Genomic DNA, 18,606 nt, shown 5'->3' on the forward strand with positions numbered 1-18,606 from the left:
GAAACTTTCGGCTCAAATAATGTTAGCCCTTGTGATACTGAGCAACTTTGCCGAAGACGCCATCTTTCTAAGTGGTCAGGCTACTGAGCTATCCGCGAAACAAAAATTCTTTGCTTACTAGCGCCGCCTAGTGGCAAAATGTCGAAACTTTCGGCTCAAATAATGTTAACCCTTGTGACACTGAACAACTTTGCCGAAGACGTCATCTTTCTAAGTGGTCAGGCAACTGAGCTATGCGCAAAACAAAAATTCCATGCCCACTAGCGCCGCCTGGTGGCGTAATTCCGTATCAGAATGACCACCGCATGTCAACCCTTGAGCTACTGAACAACTCTTCCGAAGACACCAACCTTCCAAAACATCAGGATCTAAAGATATCATATGTTACAAAATTTTGCATTCTTATCCCTCATGGTTCATATAGGGCAAATCAGAAAAAGCGCCCCTACCGGTCAAGTTCTCAACTAAAAGGATGATCCTCAACTCCTAAAGTTATATCGTACTTAGCACTGAAACTTCGCCGAAGACAGTACTGTGCTACCTCTTTTGGCATACGAGATATTCAACAACACCCCCAAAATGAAGAAATCCCATAAGCCCCGGGTCTCCTATAACGCAGATTCCTATTACGCCCCCCAACGATGTGTCTAATAGGAGACCTGACTGTAGCTCACATAGTTTAACACAAGTTTTATATGTAGGGTAAGCGTTCCCTTAGTTGTGGGTGTTCGTATAGTTGCGGTAGTGCCGCTTCCACTGATTTTATTACATTAGCCACAGAACCGACACTGCCAATCGACGTACTGGTTTGTTGAAACACAGAATAGTTGAAAAGAGCGTTCAAATTGCTTCAAAACTGCTGAAATATCACTAAAATTGCTTAAACTTTTCTTGCTTGTACCAATAGTAGCGGTAAAGTGTTCCTATAGTGGAGGATCCCATAAGAAAACAACGGATACCGCAACTATAGGAACACAAATTATAAATAAGTGTAGAACTAGCCCTCGTGCGTTAAAATACACTCAAATAAAGAAAAAAAAAAAAAAAAATTATAAATATACCGCAACTAAAGGAACAGTGTACCAATAGTGAAGGTATTATTTTTCACTGACATGCCGTGGATTACTGCGATGAAATCATTTTTCTCATTAAGTCAATGGTTGTTACTTCCCGTTACAACATTAACATGTACATTGATTGCGCTTTTTGAACTTTGGTGGTTAAATGGAAGTTCAATCGTGATTAGTACCTCCACTATTGGTACATCTACCCTAGTCTATTTTATATCAAACTGCACAATTTTACACCAACTTAATTTCGATTAAGAGATTTACCGTTTTGATTCATATAACGGACACTTAAGGACTCAGGAAAATATAACCCAGCATAGAGCATACAAAATAAATCCATCTGTATGATTCCTTAGCACTATCGAGCGTCGGAAGCCCTTTACTTTCGAACGGTGGGTGAAGAATACGCTTCCACAACTTCAATAATTTTAAATAAATCAAAATGTGTGGCCTTTTCATGATTCTTATTCCGGACGCTTCCTCACTTTTGCCTCATATTCCGGACACTTTGAATCGAATTCCGGACAGCTCATGATAATCATTAATGGAACAGTCAAATCATCAATCGAAATCGTTAAACCACCAAAGAGACATCTAAGGTAGTTGGGCATTATTAATTTTCAAAGATATTTATGGAAAAAGTTTACTAAAACGAGCCTTGAAATTGAGAACTTTTGAACAGCAAAAATTGAAACATTTCGCGTGAAATGTTTCCCATACAAAGTAGAGTGTCCAGAATTTGAAGCTGTCCGTAATATGAATCAAAACGGTACATTTACGTCACAAAACATCCATTTACGTAAAATTTCGTTTACGTATCCCATAACCACAACATAAATAGAGGTTTCAGTGTACATCTACTCCACGTTGACATCGGAACAACGCCACTGACAACAGTGGAAGTGTTATCTGTGTTGAGATTAAACGCAGCAGGTTAGAACTGGGTACTTTTCATTTGATAACAAGCAAACAGCAATGATTCTATTTATGAGGTGATGGTAATTTTCTTCTACTACGCCAAATCGCTTGCTAATGCACATCGTTGCTCAGAGCAGAAGGTAGTAAATGTTCGAGATTTAAATCGCTCAGTAACCCGTTAGCAGCTTGAACCAATCACATCTTGTGGAGCTCGTTTCGTGTGCTTGCTTGATTCATCTTTCTTCCTAATAGAATAAACGGCCTAAAAGAAATGGTTCTATTGGAAAATTGACTTTGCAGGAAGCGTTCGGTCGGCTCCTTTGCATTGGCCGACGCGATGTGTTGTTTCTTCCCGGTCGATTCCTCGAAATGAATTATAATCTGCATCGAAAGGATTGTTTCCAATGCCGAGCTTCAGCGACTGATGAAACCATTTCCGTTTGTCACTCAAAACAAACAAATGCCGTGGCATTGAGCGGGTTTAACGTGTCTGAAGGACATGGAATTTTGTGTTTAACGATAAATTGAAAAACAATGCATGGTGTTATTTCTAGTAGACCTTTTTCTTAGAATTCAACTTCAATTGATTTACCTAATTTGTTAACATTTTTAAAGTTAAACGTAAATATTTTTGTCATCCATATTTGATAAAACTAAATTAAGTTATTATTTACATACCCTGATATCTCAGAAATGGTTTTACCACAGACAAACAGACGTCACACTCTCATCATTGTCCATCGACCACCTTTTTAACGGTCGATTCAAAAATATGGTAGGTGGCCAATCCACCACCCGCAGCGCTCGCATCATTTTTGTTTGCGTTTGACGTTTACACACTGCCGCCATCTGTTGGCCCGTCGGCCAAATACAATAATTTTAGCATTGGGCGCACATGTCCTCGTGACTATGATTTTGATCGAGAGTTGTTCTAAGTGTTACGTCTGTTTGTCTGTGGTTTTACATAAAACTATACTTTCTTGGGTATAGATTTGCAACAGGGGAAAGGCTACTATGTTGTACATTGGCTAATTGGGAAATTCACCGCATGATGGCGCTATCTCAGAAAACTAGTGGAAACGCACCAACGTGTGAAAAAAAATCACAGATCAATTCACTAACAAAAAAGTTTCTTCTTTTCAAAGTGCTCTGGGGTCATATTGAACCCAGAGAACAGATAAAAGGTTGATCGATCATTGGACATAGCAAATCTACTTTGTTATACTTTTATTCCACGTTTTGGGTTCGAAAAAGTATTGATTTTAAGTTGGACTGAGTTTTTTATCAGACATTTTTTTTTCAATTTTTCATGAAAAATGGTCAACTTTGGATATTTTAATATACAGTGGAGGCTCGTTATAATGACAACTTTTATTGCGACAAAGGCTCTCTATAACGACATTTTTTGGACCATTGACCAGTGCACTATGGTCCAGGAATCAGTTTTACGCGGAAAGATGCATTTTGAGCTTTAGAATGAAACATTAGACAAAAACGGTCTTCTACAAAGTTGTTTGTATTAGTTGAGCCCTTTGTTTGGTTTTATTGAAAATTAGGGTGGACCACATTTTCATAGAAATTGTGTAACTAACTTTCTTATTTGTAGAAATTATATTATACATGCTTCAGCAAAGTTGTAGACCATTCAATTTCAAGCAACTTTGCCAAAAAAAGTTTTTTTGTATCTCATAAATTGACCGATATAGAGCTTTTTTCATACGGTGACATAGGGTGGTCCGAACAAAACTGGTTTTCTGGCTCTAGAGTTTTCAATTCAAATTTCTCATCAAAGTAGTCTATGAAACACTTTTAGAGCTTTGAAAAATGCGTAATTTGGTGAGTGAAGAAACTCGCTATCTCCTTCCGTTTAGGAGTTATTGTTGTTTTTCTCTCAAAAACATGCCTACTTTGATTGTGAATATCTCTGATTGGGGCAAACATAAAAAATATCTTTTGACGGCATTCAAAAGACAAAATAAAATTGTATATTATATCAAAAAATTACAGATGTGTTATTTTTGTAACTCTAATAAAATGCCTTGAAAAACAAAGGATTTTAAGCAGAAAAACTTTAATAACTTTTGAACTAAAATAGATATCATCAATATTTTTGCATGAAAATTTGCGTTTTGTTAAGTTCTTCAAGTCGTTCATAGACCGCTTTGACGAGAAATCCGAAATAAGAAAGATAGGGCTCTAAAATTATTTTGAAGATTTTCATAGTATGTATTTTTTTTATTATTTTGCATTTTGGGCATGAAAATGAAATTTGTATGTATAATATAATTTCTACAAATAAGAAAGTTAGTTACACAATTTCTATGAAAATGTGGTCCACACTAATTTTCAATAACATCAAACAAAGGGCTTAACTAATACAAAACAACTTTGTAGAAGACCGTTTTTGTCTAATGTTTCATTCTAAAGCTCAAAATGCATCTTTTCGCGTAAAACTGATTCCTGGACCACTGTGCAGTGTTATAACCATTTTCTAGAACGACTTTTTTCTATTACGACGGTCTCTTGCGATGTCGTTATAATAAGCTTCGACTGCATATTATTTTTAAACTATTTTTTCACAGCACTTTCAATCACAAATCTTTTAAATGGCATTTCCACGTAATTTCCCTTCCACACAAAAGTGGGTGCCACGGTTGAAAGTATTCAGTGAACCTAGCATCACTGCTCTCCCCCACACGCGCTAGAACATTTTCTCGCGCGCTTGCAGAACCACGTGCAAACGTTTCGTGGAACATTTCACCCTTCTGTTCAAATGACGGTGAGCGAATGAGCGAAACCTCTCCATGCTCTCCCGCTCCGGTCTCAGAATCCAACTCCACAAGACAGTATCAACAACACAATCCGAGAGCCGTTCCTTTCCGTTGCTTGTGGGGATGCTGTCTCGCCTTGCCGTGGCTTGATGGACCAAAATCCAACCAAGGCGCGTGGGCGTAGCCAGGATTTTCGTCAGGGGGTTAATGACCTTTGAAGTTTTTCACTTCTCGGAGGTTTTTAAAACTATCTATTTAAGGACTCCATAATTGATACCTTCATGAATTTCTCTTGATTCTAGATTTTAATTTGCATAAAATATTTCAGGAAATCTGGTGAAAATTGCTCTAACGATTCTAGATAAAACACATTAAGTGATTCATATAAAAAAACTTCTTTAGATACCATTCATAGAAAGCATTAAACAATTGTGAAAATTCTTAATAAACTCTTAGGCGAATTCATAAAGCAATTCTTGTAGGTTATTTTAGAGAGCCTTTATTCTACAAAAAATTGCAGAAACTATTGTAGTAATTATTGATGGTTGAAATTTTGCAGTAATCTCTGGAGACCCTAGAAGTGTTTCATTGTTTTATAAAAAAAAAGTTGACATTTAAAAGGAGTTCCTTACAAATCCTTAGAGGAGTTCCTAACCCAAGCTCTAAAGGAATTCTAATGATATCCTAAACGGAGTTCCTGACAGAAAAGTATCAGGAGTAGTCACTTAAAGATTTGTTGAAGAAGTTTTAGACATGTCTTGAGAAAAATAGCAGCGTGAAATCTAATAGAAATCTTCAAGGAATGCTTTAGAAATTCCAGAACAAATCCATAGGAATACCCTTTGAGAAATTCCGAAAAAAAAAATTAAGTCAAATTTGTGGAATTCAAGAAAAATATGCAGAGCAGTTTCTTTTCAGATAAGAGATTATTAGAGATGTTCTTGAATACATTTCAGTAGTAAGTATTGGAAAAGAATACCTGAAATAATGCATAGCTGTATGCTGAATGATTTCTAATTCTATTCATTACATAACCATGAACACATTTTGGAACAATTTTTAGGATAATTGTAGGTGAAATCCCCAGAAGAAAACCGGAATCTTTTCGAGTAGATATATGATGTTACCAAACAAACTTACTAACACTTTTAATCCTGGACAGTGGTGCATAGAGCTCACGTAAAATGTTTCCATCCTGAACGATTTGCCGATATTACCTTGACCTGTTGCCAGGTCAAAATTTGGTCAACTTATTTTATTTCTTTGTTGAGAATGCGGCGCCATGAGCCTCTGGGTCAACCTATACTACGATTTCCTGTTGGGTTCCAGTCTAACGCTAGCTTGCAGTTTTCGTATCCGCCCCTTCATAGAGTGTGACCGACGCATCTCCACTTTTGTTTTCATTGGCTTCTGGTATCGAATAGTATACCGCAGGTATTGATTGATAAACACTTGCAGCCGTTGAGTGTTCTCTGCTGATACCACCACGTCTAACTGGCGTATAACAACACAGATTTCACGTTGGAGTTGAATATTCGGATCTTCGTGCGTTAACTAATCTGACAATTTTCCCAGATGTTCTTAAACTCACAAAAGCAGACTTCGCCTTCTTGATCCGTGCACCTATGTCGATTTTGATGTCGCCGTCTGACGCCATCTGACTACAGAGATATTGAAAGCTTTCAACATTCTCCATTTTCACAGCTACCGTGAAGTTGGAAGCACTACATGTGTTCAGATCTAACGGTTGGTCTTTTTGACGTTGATTTGTATACCTGCCGCTGAGAAACGTTCAACAAGATCATCCAGCTTATTCAGCATATCCGAGCGCCCTTTGCATATCCGAAGTCACTTAGGTACTCCATAGTAATGGATTGCCACAACAACCCTCGATTTGGATCACGATAAATTCCTCCAACCAAGATCTCAACAATTAAGATGAGGAACAGTAGTGATGATAGTATAAATCTTTGCCTCACTCCAGCTACGATCTAGACAGAGTCGGACAAGACGCCGTTGTGTAAAACTCTACACGTGAGCGCCTCGCACTGTCCTTCAATGAGGCCGATGATTTTATCAGGGACAACCTTGCGCTTCAGGGCATCCCACATTTTTTCATGACAATATGGTCCACACAGGATCGTCCGGCACGGAATCTTATCTGCTGTCGCCAGAGAGTCACGTCAATCTTTTCTTGTATCTGGTTCAGGAAAACTTTGCACATATCATTGAGAAGTATACATAATAACATGATGCCTCGCCAATTATCGTAAACAGTCAGGTACCTTCACTAAGATGCGTTGCACCCAGTCAGCCGGAAAAGTCGCGTTTTCCCAGATATTGTAGAATAATTGATGCAACAGTTATGCAGATATCACGGGGTCAGCCTTGAGCATCTAGGCTGATATGTGATCGACCCCTGGGGCTCCATTTCACTTCATGCTTTGGAGGGCTGTTTCTATCGCAAGCACTGATGAAGCTTCGCTGTAGACACGAGTAATGCGTCGAACCCTTGGCAAATCGTGCCAAAAAATTGATGGCGTAGTTGACACTTCTAAAAGTTTTTCGAAATTCTCAAACAAGCGTTTCCCCTAAAGCGACTCGAAATATCGTAGAAGAGGGGAGTGTGGCTGGTTGCTGCGGCTTTCTCGCCTTCATCGGCCAGAGAATCTGCCCACGCTCGTTTGTCTTGTCTGCGCTTCACTTCCGTCTGAGCGTTTCACTTCCTTTTCTAAAGCCGATTATTGCCGATAAGCTGAAGCTTCGGCTCTTCGGGTTTTCGCTCGCTCAATCGCGGCTTTAGCATTTCTCCGCTCCTCTATCTGTCTCCAGTTATCGATCCACTGCTTTCTCTGGGTGCGCAGTTGTTATAGTTGTAACCAAGGCCAAAAGCCGTTACCAAGGAAAACACTAAGTTGGTATGAGCTAATGTTTTTATTCAAACATGCTTGGTTGGTGGTTGGCTAACTAATGATTATTCTATTTCTAATTTGCAGGCAGAGCCTAGTATGATGATTTCTAATTAGGCTAGGCCTGCTACATCCCCCCCTCTCCTTGATTCACGTCCGGAACGTCTCAGAAATTCTCCACTTGGGCCAGATGGCACAGCCGCGGGTGCGGACTGGATTTCTTCTACGTCTTCAATTGGTGGCACCTTCGTCAGGATAATCAACTTCGAGTGAAGCCGACATCAGAAGGCCAGCGGAAATAGGAGCTTCGGGAACACATCCGACAGTGGTGCTGCTCCAGCCGGTCTGGCGATTGCGACAGGCGATTGCACTTCCTCTATCAGGATTTCCCATGGTAGTTGTTGCGTTGCTGGCTCTGGCACGTCGGAATCGTAGCGTGGGCGCATTTGGTTGACATGCGAAATTACCTGCTTTCACCGCGTGTTCGTGTCCAGGGACACGATATAGTGAACGGAATCTTTCCGGTCGATGATTCGACCTGGCATCCTAGACTTGGTATTTCGGGAATGCTGTTCAACATTCACCAGGTCATCTTCTTAGAAGTCGCGCTTGACGGCTCCATGCCGACGGTTGAACTGGTCATTCTGCTTGTGGTTCAAAAGGTCCAACGTAGTACGTACCATTCGTCCTAGGAACGCTTCTGCCGGAGACATCGACTGTGGTGTGTTTCGGTTCGGTGTTGAACGGTACACTGAAAGAAATGTCTGTAAGTGCTCTAGTGTAGGCGAGCCTTCCCCCTTACTGAGCTTCTTTAGACTACGCTTGAGGAAATCGACGAATCGCTCCGCTTGGCCGTTGGACTGCGGGTGGTAAGGAGCAGTACGAAGGTGAGCAATACCATTTTAACTGCAATACTGCTGAAACTGCACACTGGTGAATTGTGTGCCGTTATCCAAAACCAAAGTATTCGGATTACCGAAACGGGAAAACGTCTCACGTAGCATATCCAATGTCGCAGTGTGGTGATGTACCGCGTACGGAAAATTTCGGGCACGAAATAGTCATCTACTGGGCCAGCAAAATCGATGTGGACACGTTGTCATGGCTTCACTGCGAGGGGCCACGATTCCAGGGTTGCTTTGGTAGGAGATTTTTCTTCTTCAGCGCACGCGATGCACTGATGAACAAATTGCGCTACACCGTCGTCCACATTAGGCCAGTAGATGTAGCTGTGAGCCAGAAATTTCATCCGGTTCATTCCTGAGTGTCTACGATGTAGCTATCGAACAATCCGTTTGCGGAATTTGAGTGGCACGACGATTCGATCGCCGAACATGTGGTCCTCGATTTGAAGTCCATCTCGTCTAGCGAAGTACTTCTTGACGTCAGGATCTTCAATTTGCTTCACATGGGCCGGCCAACCTTCTCAAAGAAAATTCATCACTTGCTGTAGAACTCGATCTTTTCGCGTTTCAGCTATCATCTGGTGTGTAACTGGAAGGTTGCTGATGGTGCCGTCGAGAATTGCTTTTGCTTCGGATTCGACGTGCACGGCCTGTATCATGTAATCTTCATCTGGTTTACGTTGTGCTGACATCAGTCGAGACAGGAAATCTGCGTAGCCGAAGTTCGTTGTCGATGTCGTACAGCAGGAGTATCAAGGCTCAGCGTTGCAACCGGTTTGCTGTATATACCGGAGTCCCCTCCATTGAACCGTAGAGTATTTCGTGGAAATGAGTGACCACGCAGATCAGGGCCAATGCTTCCTTTTCCACTTGGCCGTAGTTCATCTCTGCTGGTGTCAGTGAACGAAAGGCATGAGCGATTGCCTTCACCTCACAGATCGGGAATCGATGTAGAATGACTGCGGCAAAACCGTACTTCGATGATCTCCTTGCAAGGGTCGTAGTGGGTAAGCAGCAGATCGGAGAGGAGAATGGTCTTGAACTGATCGACGCAATGCTGGCAATCGTCGGTCCGATTACAGCGGGCATTCTTCATGAGCAGATTGTCCAGGAATGCCCAGAGCTTCTTCATGTGCTTGACGAACCGACCGAAGTAATTCACAGCACCGAGGTAAGAGCGGAGCTGCTGGACATCTTTCGGTGGCTGCATCATGGTAAGGGCTTCCGTTTTCGAAACGACATTTTTCAAGAAGTAAGTGAAAACCATACTAACGAATACGTTTGAGAACGGCGTGCAGATTGCGATCGTGTTCCTGCTTCGTGCGACCAGCGTTGAGGATGTCATCCAGGTATGGCTTGACTCCAGGTATGCCGGCCACTTGACTCCAGGGGGCAGTCGGTTGGAGAAGGCCACGATGAGTGTTCACGGTGAGCAATTTTCGTGATTCTTCCTCCATCTGTACCTGCAGGTAAGCATCGGATAAGTCGAGATGCGTGAAGTAGCGTGCCCCAGCCAGTTCCACAGAGGGGTCGTCAGGATGGGCAGCGGATGGTGGTCACATTCTAGCGCGTTGTTTAGCCTCGTCGAATAATCACCACATACGCGGACTGATATGTTGTCCGCCTTGCGCACGACGACTATTGAAGCTGCAAGGTCCGAGAATCGAACCGGAGAAAAGATTCCGTTGTTCGGGAGCCTTTCGAGTTCCGCATCTACCTTAGGGAGTACAGCGTACGCCATTGGTTTCTTGGGGCAATAGAAAGGACGTGCGTCAGGCTTCAGGTACAGCTTTACTTGCGTTTTGGTACACTTCTTCTTCTTTTTCTTCTTTTTGGCGTTACGTCCCTACTGGGACAAAATCTGCTTCTCAGATTAGAGTTATTATGAGCACTTCCACAGTTATTAACTGAGAGCTTTCTTTGCCGATTGACCATTTTTGCATGTGTATATCGTGTGGCATGTACGAAGATACTCTATTTTCTGGGAATCGAGAAAATTTCCTATCCTTTTTTCCCTGTGGCTTGCATCTTGAACAGGTGTGTGAAGCGGACATAGTGTTGGTCACCACATAGCAGTTTTGGGTACTTCCTTGCTATTCACAGGAACTGGTAACGGGAATGGAAGACCGACTTCTGTCATCTGAACAGGTTCTTCTGCTTCGTGACGGTCTCCTCTAGCGATTACTCCCGGGGGTGATTGGGAAGAATCGTGTTCACGTACTTGTCGTGCAAAGGTGTGCTTAGCTTGCGAAGAAGCAACCTCACACGGGCGGCATCGTCCAGAGATTGGCCGTCCTGCGTGATGACGTCCTCGTACCTTGCGTACCAGCGATCGAAGAAAACGCCTCCGTCCAGATCGTACTGGAAATCCTGGATTCCGCTTGATTCGATGATCTTATCGCTGCCAGCAATTGGATTGCCTCGGTGCCCCAGGTTTTCAATATGTTGCTGCTGAGTTTCAATCTGCTGCTGCGGCCGCGCAATGAGATCCGCGTCTGTCATTTTCTTCAGTGGTACTTGAGTGAAAAAATCATGAGAGTCTTCGAATTGCTTCGTTACCAGTCGTTACCAAGGAAAAAACTATGTTAGTACGAGCTAATGCTTTATTCAAACTTGCTTGGTTGGTGGCTGGCTAACTAATGACAATTCTTTTTCTATTTGCAGGCACAGCCTACTATGATGATTTCAAATTAGGCTAGGCCTGCTACAGCAGTTCACTCAAATTTTTCTCGCCGATAGCGATGAAGGCACTTTTGGTGGCGGTCTTTTGTTCTTCCACGTTGCCACTTTCGAGAATGTCTGCAGCGTCAGTCCTCAAATCTTCAACAAAGGACCTCTTTACTGAGTCGTCTTCTGGTTGGCGTGTGTTGAATCGTCGCCTCCTGACTATGGATACATTTATTTCGAACATAAAGAAGGCTCCGTCTCCAAATACGGCTGATGGAGATGTGAACTGGAGTGTTCGCCCAAGATCTTCACGCAGTTGTGCACACCGTCCATCGTTGCTCTAATCAATCTTGTGAGCTACCCGGGAAAACTGTTCTCGTCCATGATCTTCCATAGCTCTACACGGTCAGTAATGTCGTATGCCGCCTTGAAATCGATGAACAAATGGTGCGTAGGGACCTGGTACTAACGGCATTTCTGGAGGATTTGCCGCACGGAAAAGATCTGGTCCGTTGTCGAGCGGCCATCGATGAACCTGCTTGATAACTTCCCACGAACTCGTTTGCTATAGGTGATAGACGACGGAAGAGAATCTGGGATAGCACTTTGTAGGCAGCGTTTAGGATGATGATTGCACGATAATTCTCACACACCAGTTTGTCGGTAGCTGTTCCGTTTCCCAGATTCTGACTATCAGCCGATGCAGACAAGCGGCCAACCTGTCCGGGCCCATCTTGATGAGTTCGGCTCCGATACCATCCTTGCTAGCGGCCTTGTTGTTCTTGAGCTGTTGAATGGTATCCTTAACTTCCCCCATCGTGGGAGCTGGTTGGTTTCCACTGTCCGCTGCGCTGACGTAGCCATCGCCTTCGCTGTCCTGACCTTCTGTGCCTGTGTTCTCAGCGTTATTCAGGTGTCCATCGTAGTGCTGCTTCCTTTCGATCACCTCGTGTCCGTCCGTCAAGATGCTTCCATCCTTATCCTGGCACATTTCAACTCGCGGCACGAAGCCTATGCTGGGTGTGTTGAGCTTCTGAGAGAACTTCCGCGTTTCATGAGAACGGTACAGCAACTCCATCTCTTGGCGTTCCACCTCTTCCAGGCGGCGCTTTTTGTCCTGGAATAGGCGGGTTTGCTGCTTCCGCTTCAGTCTGTTTCGTTCCACGCGTACCATGCTGCAGCATTGCAGCCCGCACTGCATTCTTCTCCTCTAAAGCCTCCTGGCACTCTTCGTCGACCCAATCGTTTCTTGAGCTCCGTTCCACATATCCGACAATGCTTTCGGCAGCGTCGTTAATGGCTGCTATGACTGTCCTCCAGCAGTCCTCAGCCGATTGTGTAGTACCTACATTTAGCTGAACTAAAGTACGATTTTTTATTTCGGTTTCAGTTTTCAAAGATAGCTTTTTGAGTAAGCTGTCGAACAGTGTATAAAGATATGTATGAAATATTACGATTATGCAGTATATTGCATATAACGTATACCTTGTATTTGTACTGAATTCTTTGTTTTATTTAAAAACTCTAACTCTAGTATGCCACTATAACAATGAAACGACAAAGGATGTTGCTCTAGCATTCCGGGGATATCTTAATGTAAGTGTTTACTTCGTATTGATGTACCAGAAGAACCTATCAGAACTAGAATTTTATTCGATTATTTGCCACCTGATTGCTCATTGCTCATTTCAATTTTAATCATGATACAACCTTCTACAATTATGTTCGCTATACAGTCGACTCTCCACATCTCGATGTTCTACATCTCGATATCTCTCCTTATGTCGATGATTTCATAAGTCCCTTCAGTCTGCATACATTTTCACTCTCCATATCTCGATATCTCCATATCTCGATGTGTTTCTGTTGATTTTTCGTTCTCAATTTTCTCTCCGTATGTCGATATGACCAATATCGAAGGTTACTAGACCAAAGTTTTGGGATTCGAAACAAATTAGAAGCGCTTAATGACGTCTGTTTGTGTATTACTATCTTGGCAACGGAGTGCTTTTCAACCTAGTATTCATCAAAAATTTGTTCTTTGTCTCGATCTCTCCCTATCTCGATGGTCCCTTCGATATCGAGATGTGGAGAGGCGACTGTAGTATCAAGTAGTCTTTTTGACATTTTGGGTTCAATTAATAGCGATAATATTCCTGAACCAAACAGTAGATGATGTGCTGTTTCCCATAAGTTTGAGCTTGATATCCATAATTAACATCAATTCAAATGCGCTAGTTCATGGAACGACCAAATGAGCTGAAATTTTCAGGAAGTCTTTTTTTCAATCCTAAGGAATAATCCTGGGGGGTGCCCCGTAGAAATATACGACTTTATTTTTCTCTCATACTGAGCTGGGACGGTCTAATCCATATAGTCGCCAAAACTGAAAGCGAATACCGACCACAATTCCACAAAAAATGTACTTACCTAGAATCCGGCCGGAGCTCGGAGGGATACGAAACGAGCTAGATGGTTTACCAACTTAAACAGGGTCTTGGAAGTGTGGGACGATCGGGATATTGGAGGTAACCAGCTATAGACCAAGTTTGTTAGTGGCGCAAGTAATGTCTTGAAGAGCGTAACACTATCAAAACGCAAAGCGGGAATTAACTCGAAACAGTTTGTTTTGAGATAAATTGTTATTTTGATTAGAAGATTCTTAACAGAAACCTGGGGAAAAATCACTCTGGCTACGCCCATGCCAAGACTAACTGCCCCGACCAACTGTGGCAACGACGACGGAGACGACGACAACGACGACGACGGCGAAGTGCGCCTATCTCGGAATTGCTAAAATGTTGCAAAATATTACCATCAGGGTTCAGTTCACGCTGTGGATTCGTACGGTTACGACGTGTTTCCTTCGAGTGGTCCGTGCTTTCCGCGGGATTTCCACACACCCTTTGCTCACCTAAGGAAAAGGGGGGAGCGGCCGCCTATCTCCTTGCGTTGGTGTGTGGTCTGGCCGTGCGTTGGCCTCCGGAATAGGGATCATTGAATCTACCCGTATTACGTATTGCGGCGCCAAACGATCAAGTGGTGAATTTCGCGCCAATCAGTGACAGTTTCTGGACGGTTATTATTGCTACTTGCTGGGTTGCTTCCATTATCTTGGATCCCACGAGCGCTTCGGAGCGTTGTTGATAGACAATTTGAAGTTCAAGAATTCTGATTTGCGTTCTACACGTGTAGCTCGACTGATAAGACTGGAAACGTTGCGCTCTGTTTGGAAGGAAGAAATCCCAACTGTTTAACATTGGGAGAATTAAAATAGAAGCATTGCAGATTTCGGTTTATCTCCGGATGTCAGAAGAAAAGTGAAGTGGATGTTGATGTTCTTACGGAAGCCGAAGGGAAAAGGAAATTCGATTGATATAAAACCGCGAAGAGGCAGACCAGTTTGGGTCATTCGCCCGATGCAGCGTGAATCGGTTTGGTGATTTGTAAACTGTTTGAATATCTGTTTGTTTTCTGGCGCGGAAAATAAAGATAATTGGATGCTGTTTCGTCTTTGGGAAAAAGCAGTCAGAAAAGTTTGTGTAGTTTCTTGGGAAGACAACGACGACGGGTGGTAATCGAAGATTTTCTACAAACAGCTGTTGTTCGTTTGGTGTGCTGTAGAAGAAGCTGTAACCGGAAACCTGTGTTTGGTGGTTGTGTAGTTGTTTTGTATTGACGGTGACATCAGGTGATCCACCGGGAAGCGGCGAATTACTTACGGTTCAGGTAAAATGAAACATTATTTCGAGATCGTTAGCAGAACGTGAACAGTCGCCAAGACAAATGGTTCGGCTGAATTCACTTAATTTGCATCATTACAATGTACTACTGATTATCTGATATTTATTTTTGTTTGAAGATTTACCACTAATTTCTGTCAAATTCAGTGAGATATACAATGTTATTTTTACCTGTATAAAACATATTTTTCTCTGTTCTAGTTGATTCGACGTAGGATGTCTTCACAGATCCTGTGATGTTTTCTATTATTGAGTTTTCCATTCCTTTAGTAAACAGTTGAATAGAGTGGTATTTATTCAGATTTTATTTTTTACCTCTTTTATGTCGTTGCACTCTTAAGAAAACTTATTGAAAGTGTTATTATAAACAACTTTGCTAAATATAATATTCGTCTTATTCTTTAAATTTAAATTCGAACTCAATAAATCGTTTCTGAAAGTTTAGACTCAGTATTGCCTTTTGAAATATGTATTTGTCCTACATTTTTCATTTCTACGAGAATGTGGTCTTCAGAATAGTGGTCGAAATTTAACGTAAACATTTATGCTTGGACGAACCATCCACGGGTTGAAAGTCTCACAAATACAGTTTATAATAATAATAATAATTTATGCTGAAAATTATAAGTAACTAAATCTAATATACAAAATATAAAGATTCCGAGAATTCATTTAAATATTTCATCAAAAAATTATTAAATGATTCATCAAGGACTTCCACATAAACAATTTCCTATAGTTCTAATAGGAACCACACAACGGATACCTCCAAGAAGAAAAATCTATAACAATGTTTTAAAATCTTTTGAAGGAAATTTGAAACAGCGCAAGAAATTTTCGATAAAAAAATATCTGGAAATCGGAAGATGAGTGTTTCACAGATGTGTGTATATTTCATCACAATTTTGCACGTAGAGAAAAAGTTTATACGTCCAAGAAAAAAATGGGTAAAACTGGGTTGCCATTTCAGGGTTAACAAAAGTTTTTGTTGAATTCAACCTGAAATAGTTTTTTTGGTTTTAAAATCATTATAGTTGTCACTTAGTACGACATGTTTGACAATTCAACACTCATTTCGCGTCAAATCCACAATCATTTTTATCATGATGCCTATCTCGTTTGTTGGAGCGATACTGCTAGGTTTTATTAGAATTTTGTCAAAATTTTTTGTCAATCATTTTAAAAATCATTGTTTTCACGATTATTAAAAAGTTTATATAAATTAGAAATATGTTTACATGATTCGGTGTCCTTATTCATCTATAATACATTATGTGCTTGTATCTGCGATGTTTACACGATTGAATTTGCTTGTTGATCGCATGCACTATGGGTTACAGACTGGCGTCCAAAAATATTTTTTCCATCTCATGACATATTTATGAGATTTGTGATACAAGTTTTATGTTTTTATTTCAAAAACAAGTTTCCGAGACTAACTTTTGAATAGGGCCTATAGCGAAATACTAAGCTTTGTTACTAATGATGAATGTAAGCCTTTTATGCAATTAACTTTGTGCAAACCATTATAAATGTTGGAACTTACATAGAAATGATGATATGAATGATTTAGCGATATTGAGTTATTCTCTGAATTATTTTTTATCTGTTTTTAATAGAAAATAGTTAAAAATAATGGAAAAAATCAAAAAGCCCTGAATTAAAAAAGTGCAAATTTGTATAGCAAAATTTTTCACGATCCTTTGGTTTACATCTCAAAGTACCCTTGGAAATAAATTTTAGCTTGATACAACTAGGGACAAAAAAAATATGGGATGTGTAAGGTTTCGAGATTAAATCAAACATATTTGTTTTTCAGTGCACTCTCCGCATTTTCCTACCTAGAATACGAATTTTTATTTCATTTTATTTTTCTAAGATAGCTTTTTGAATAAGCTTTCGGACAGTGTATAAAGATCAGTATAAAATATCACGATTATGCAGTATATTGTATTCAATTGTTTGCACTGAATTTTTCTTTAAACTCTAACTTTGACATACTGTATCATTTAAAATATAAAAAATCTTGCCCTGATATTCCAGTTATTTCTTAATAGAAGTGTTTACTATGGAATAATGTACAAGAAAAACCTATCAGAACAAGTAATTTTTTCGATTATTGGCCACCTGATCTCCCATAGTGGCATGATAGGATGCCGCTTTGGAGCCAAAACATATGATACAAATAGTTCGCTGAAATATGCATATTCGTCTTATGCAATCCGTGTAGCACTTGAGCAACAATTCCTTGCTATTGCGTTGAATCTACGCCGAATGAAGAAGCCTTCTCCATTGGACCTGGTCCTGGGTCAATCGCTTCCAGCCGCCCTGAACGTTAAGCGACCTTAAATCCTCGTCAACTGCAAAAAGCCATCTGGTGCGCGGCCTTCCACGGAGGCGACTGCCTCTTCCTGGTTCCCTGCTGAATATTTGTTTAGCTTGACGTTCCTCCGACATGTGAGCTACATGCCCAGCCCACCGCAGCCTGCCGTGTTTTATATGCTTAACAATATCCATTTCATTATAGACTTGGTATAACTCGTGATTCATGCGACGCCGCCAGATGCCATTGTCCAATTTACCGCCGAGTATTGGTCGCATCACTTTACGTTCAAAGACCCCTAATGTTCTCCGGTCGACCTCTTTCAACGTCCAAGATTCGTGACCGTACAGGGCTACCGGAAGAATTAGAGTCTTGTACGACGCGAGTTTGATTTTCGTCTGTAAACTGCGGGACTTTAGCTGGTTACGAAGTCCCTAAAAAGCCCGACTCGCAGCTGCAATACGCCTTTTTACCTCGCGGGTAACATCATTATCGCAAGTCACTAGAGTTCCAAGGTACACAAATTATTCAACTACTTCAAAAATATCACCACCTATCACCACCTCACTACCAACATCACCTATGTGCCCACGATGTCTACCAGCGACCATGTACTTTGTCTTTGTGGTATTAATAATGAGTCCAATTCGCGTTGTCTCCCTTTTAAAAGGCACGTATGCCTCTTCCACGGCTCGGCGATCAATCCCGATTATGTCGATATCGTCCACAAAACCAAGGAGCATATACGAACGTGTGATAATAGTGCCATTTCTATGCACGCAAGCTCTCTTTATTGCTCCTTCTAACGCTTTGTTGAACAATAGGTTTGAAAGTGCATCGCCCTGCTTCAATCCGTCTAAGGTTACGAAGGATGTTGAAATCTCATCCGCAACCCGTATACTTGATTTCGATCCTTCCAACGTTGCACGAATCAGTCTAATCAGCTTCGTCAGAAAGCCATGTTCCATCATTATTTCCCACAACTCGTTTCTTTTAACTGAATCGTACGCCGCCTTGAAATCAATGAACAGATGATGAGTCTGCAAGTTGTACTCCCTTAATTTATCGAGGATCTGTCGCAGGGTAAACATTTGATCCGACGTCGATCAGCCCTCACGAAAACCAGCTAGGTAATCGCCGACGAAGGACTCTTCAAGCGGTCTCAATCTGTTGAACAGAATATGTGACATTATTTTGTACGCCGAATTGAGTAGCGTTATTCCTCGGTAATTGGCGCACTCCAATCTATGCCCTTTTTTGAAGAGAGGGCAAATGAGGTCATCCTTCCAGCTAGCAGGCA

The 18,606-nt window shown here is 41.4% G+C and overlaps 1 protein-coding gene across 9 annotated transcripts in view; it reads left to right on the forward strand.

The window, feature by feature from the left end:
* LOC5564866 (organic cation transporter protein) overlaps positions 1–18,606 on the forward strand; it is a 294,930-nt gene that overhangs the window by 102,210 nt on the left and 174,114 nt on the right. For 2 of the 9 annotated variants that reach the window (XM_021855319.1, XM_021855320.1), the window contains exon 1: positions 14,059–14,969. The exons of the other annotated variants lie outside the window; for them this stretch is intronic. The gene's annotated coding sequence lies outside the window, so the exon portion shown is untranslated. Of the gene's footprint in view, positions 1–14,058; positions 14,970–18,606 lie in introns of those variants that run through there. 9 annotated transcript variants of the gene reach the window in all.

This window comes from Aedes aegypti, chromosome 3, assembly GCF_002204515.2.
Source record: "Aedes aegypti strain LVP_AGWG chromosome 3, AaegL5.0 Primary Assembly, whole genome shotgun sequence".
In the NCBI taxonomy this organism is placed as follows: Eukaryota; Metazoa; Arthropoda; class Insecta; order Diptera; family Culicidae; genus Aedes; species Aedes aegypti.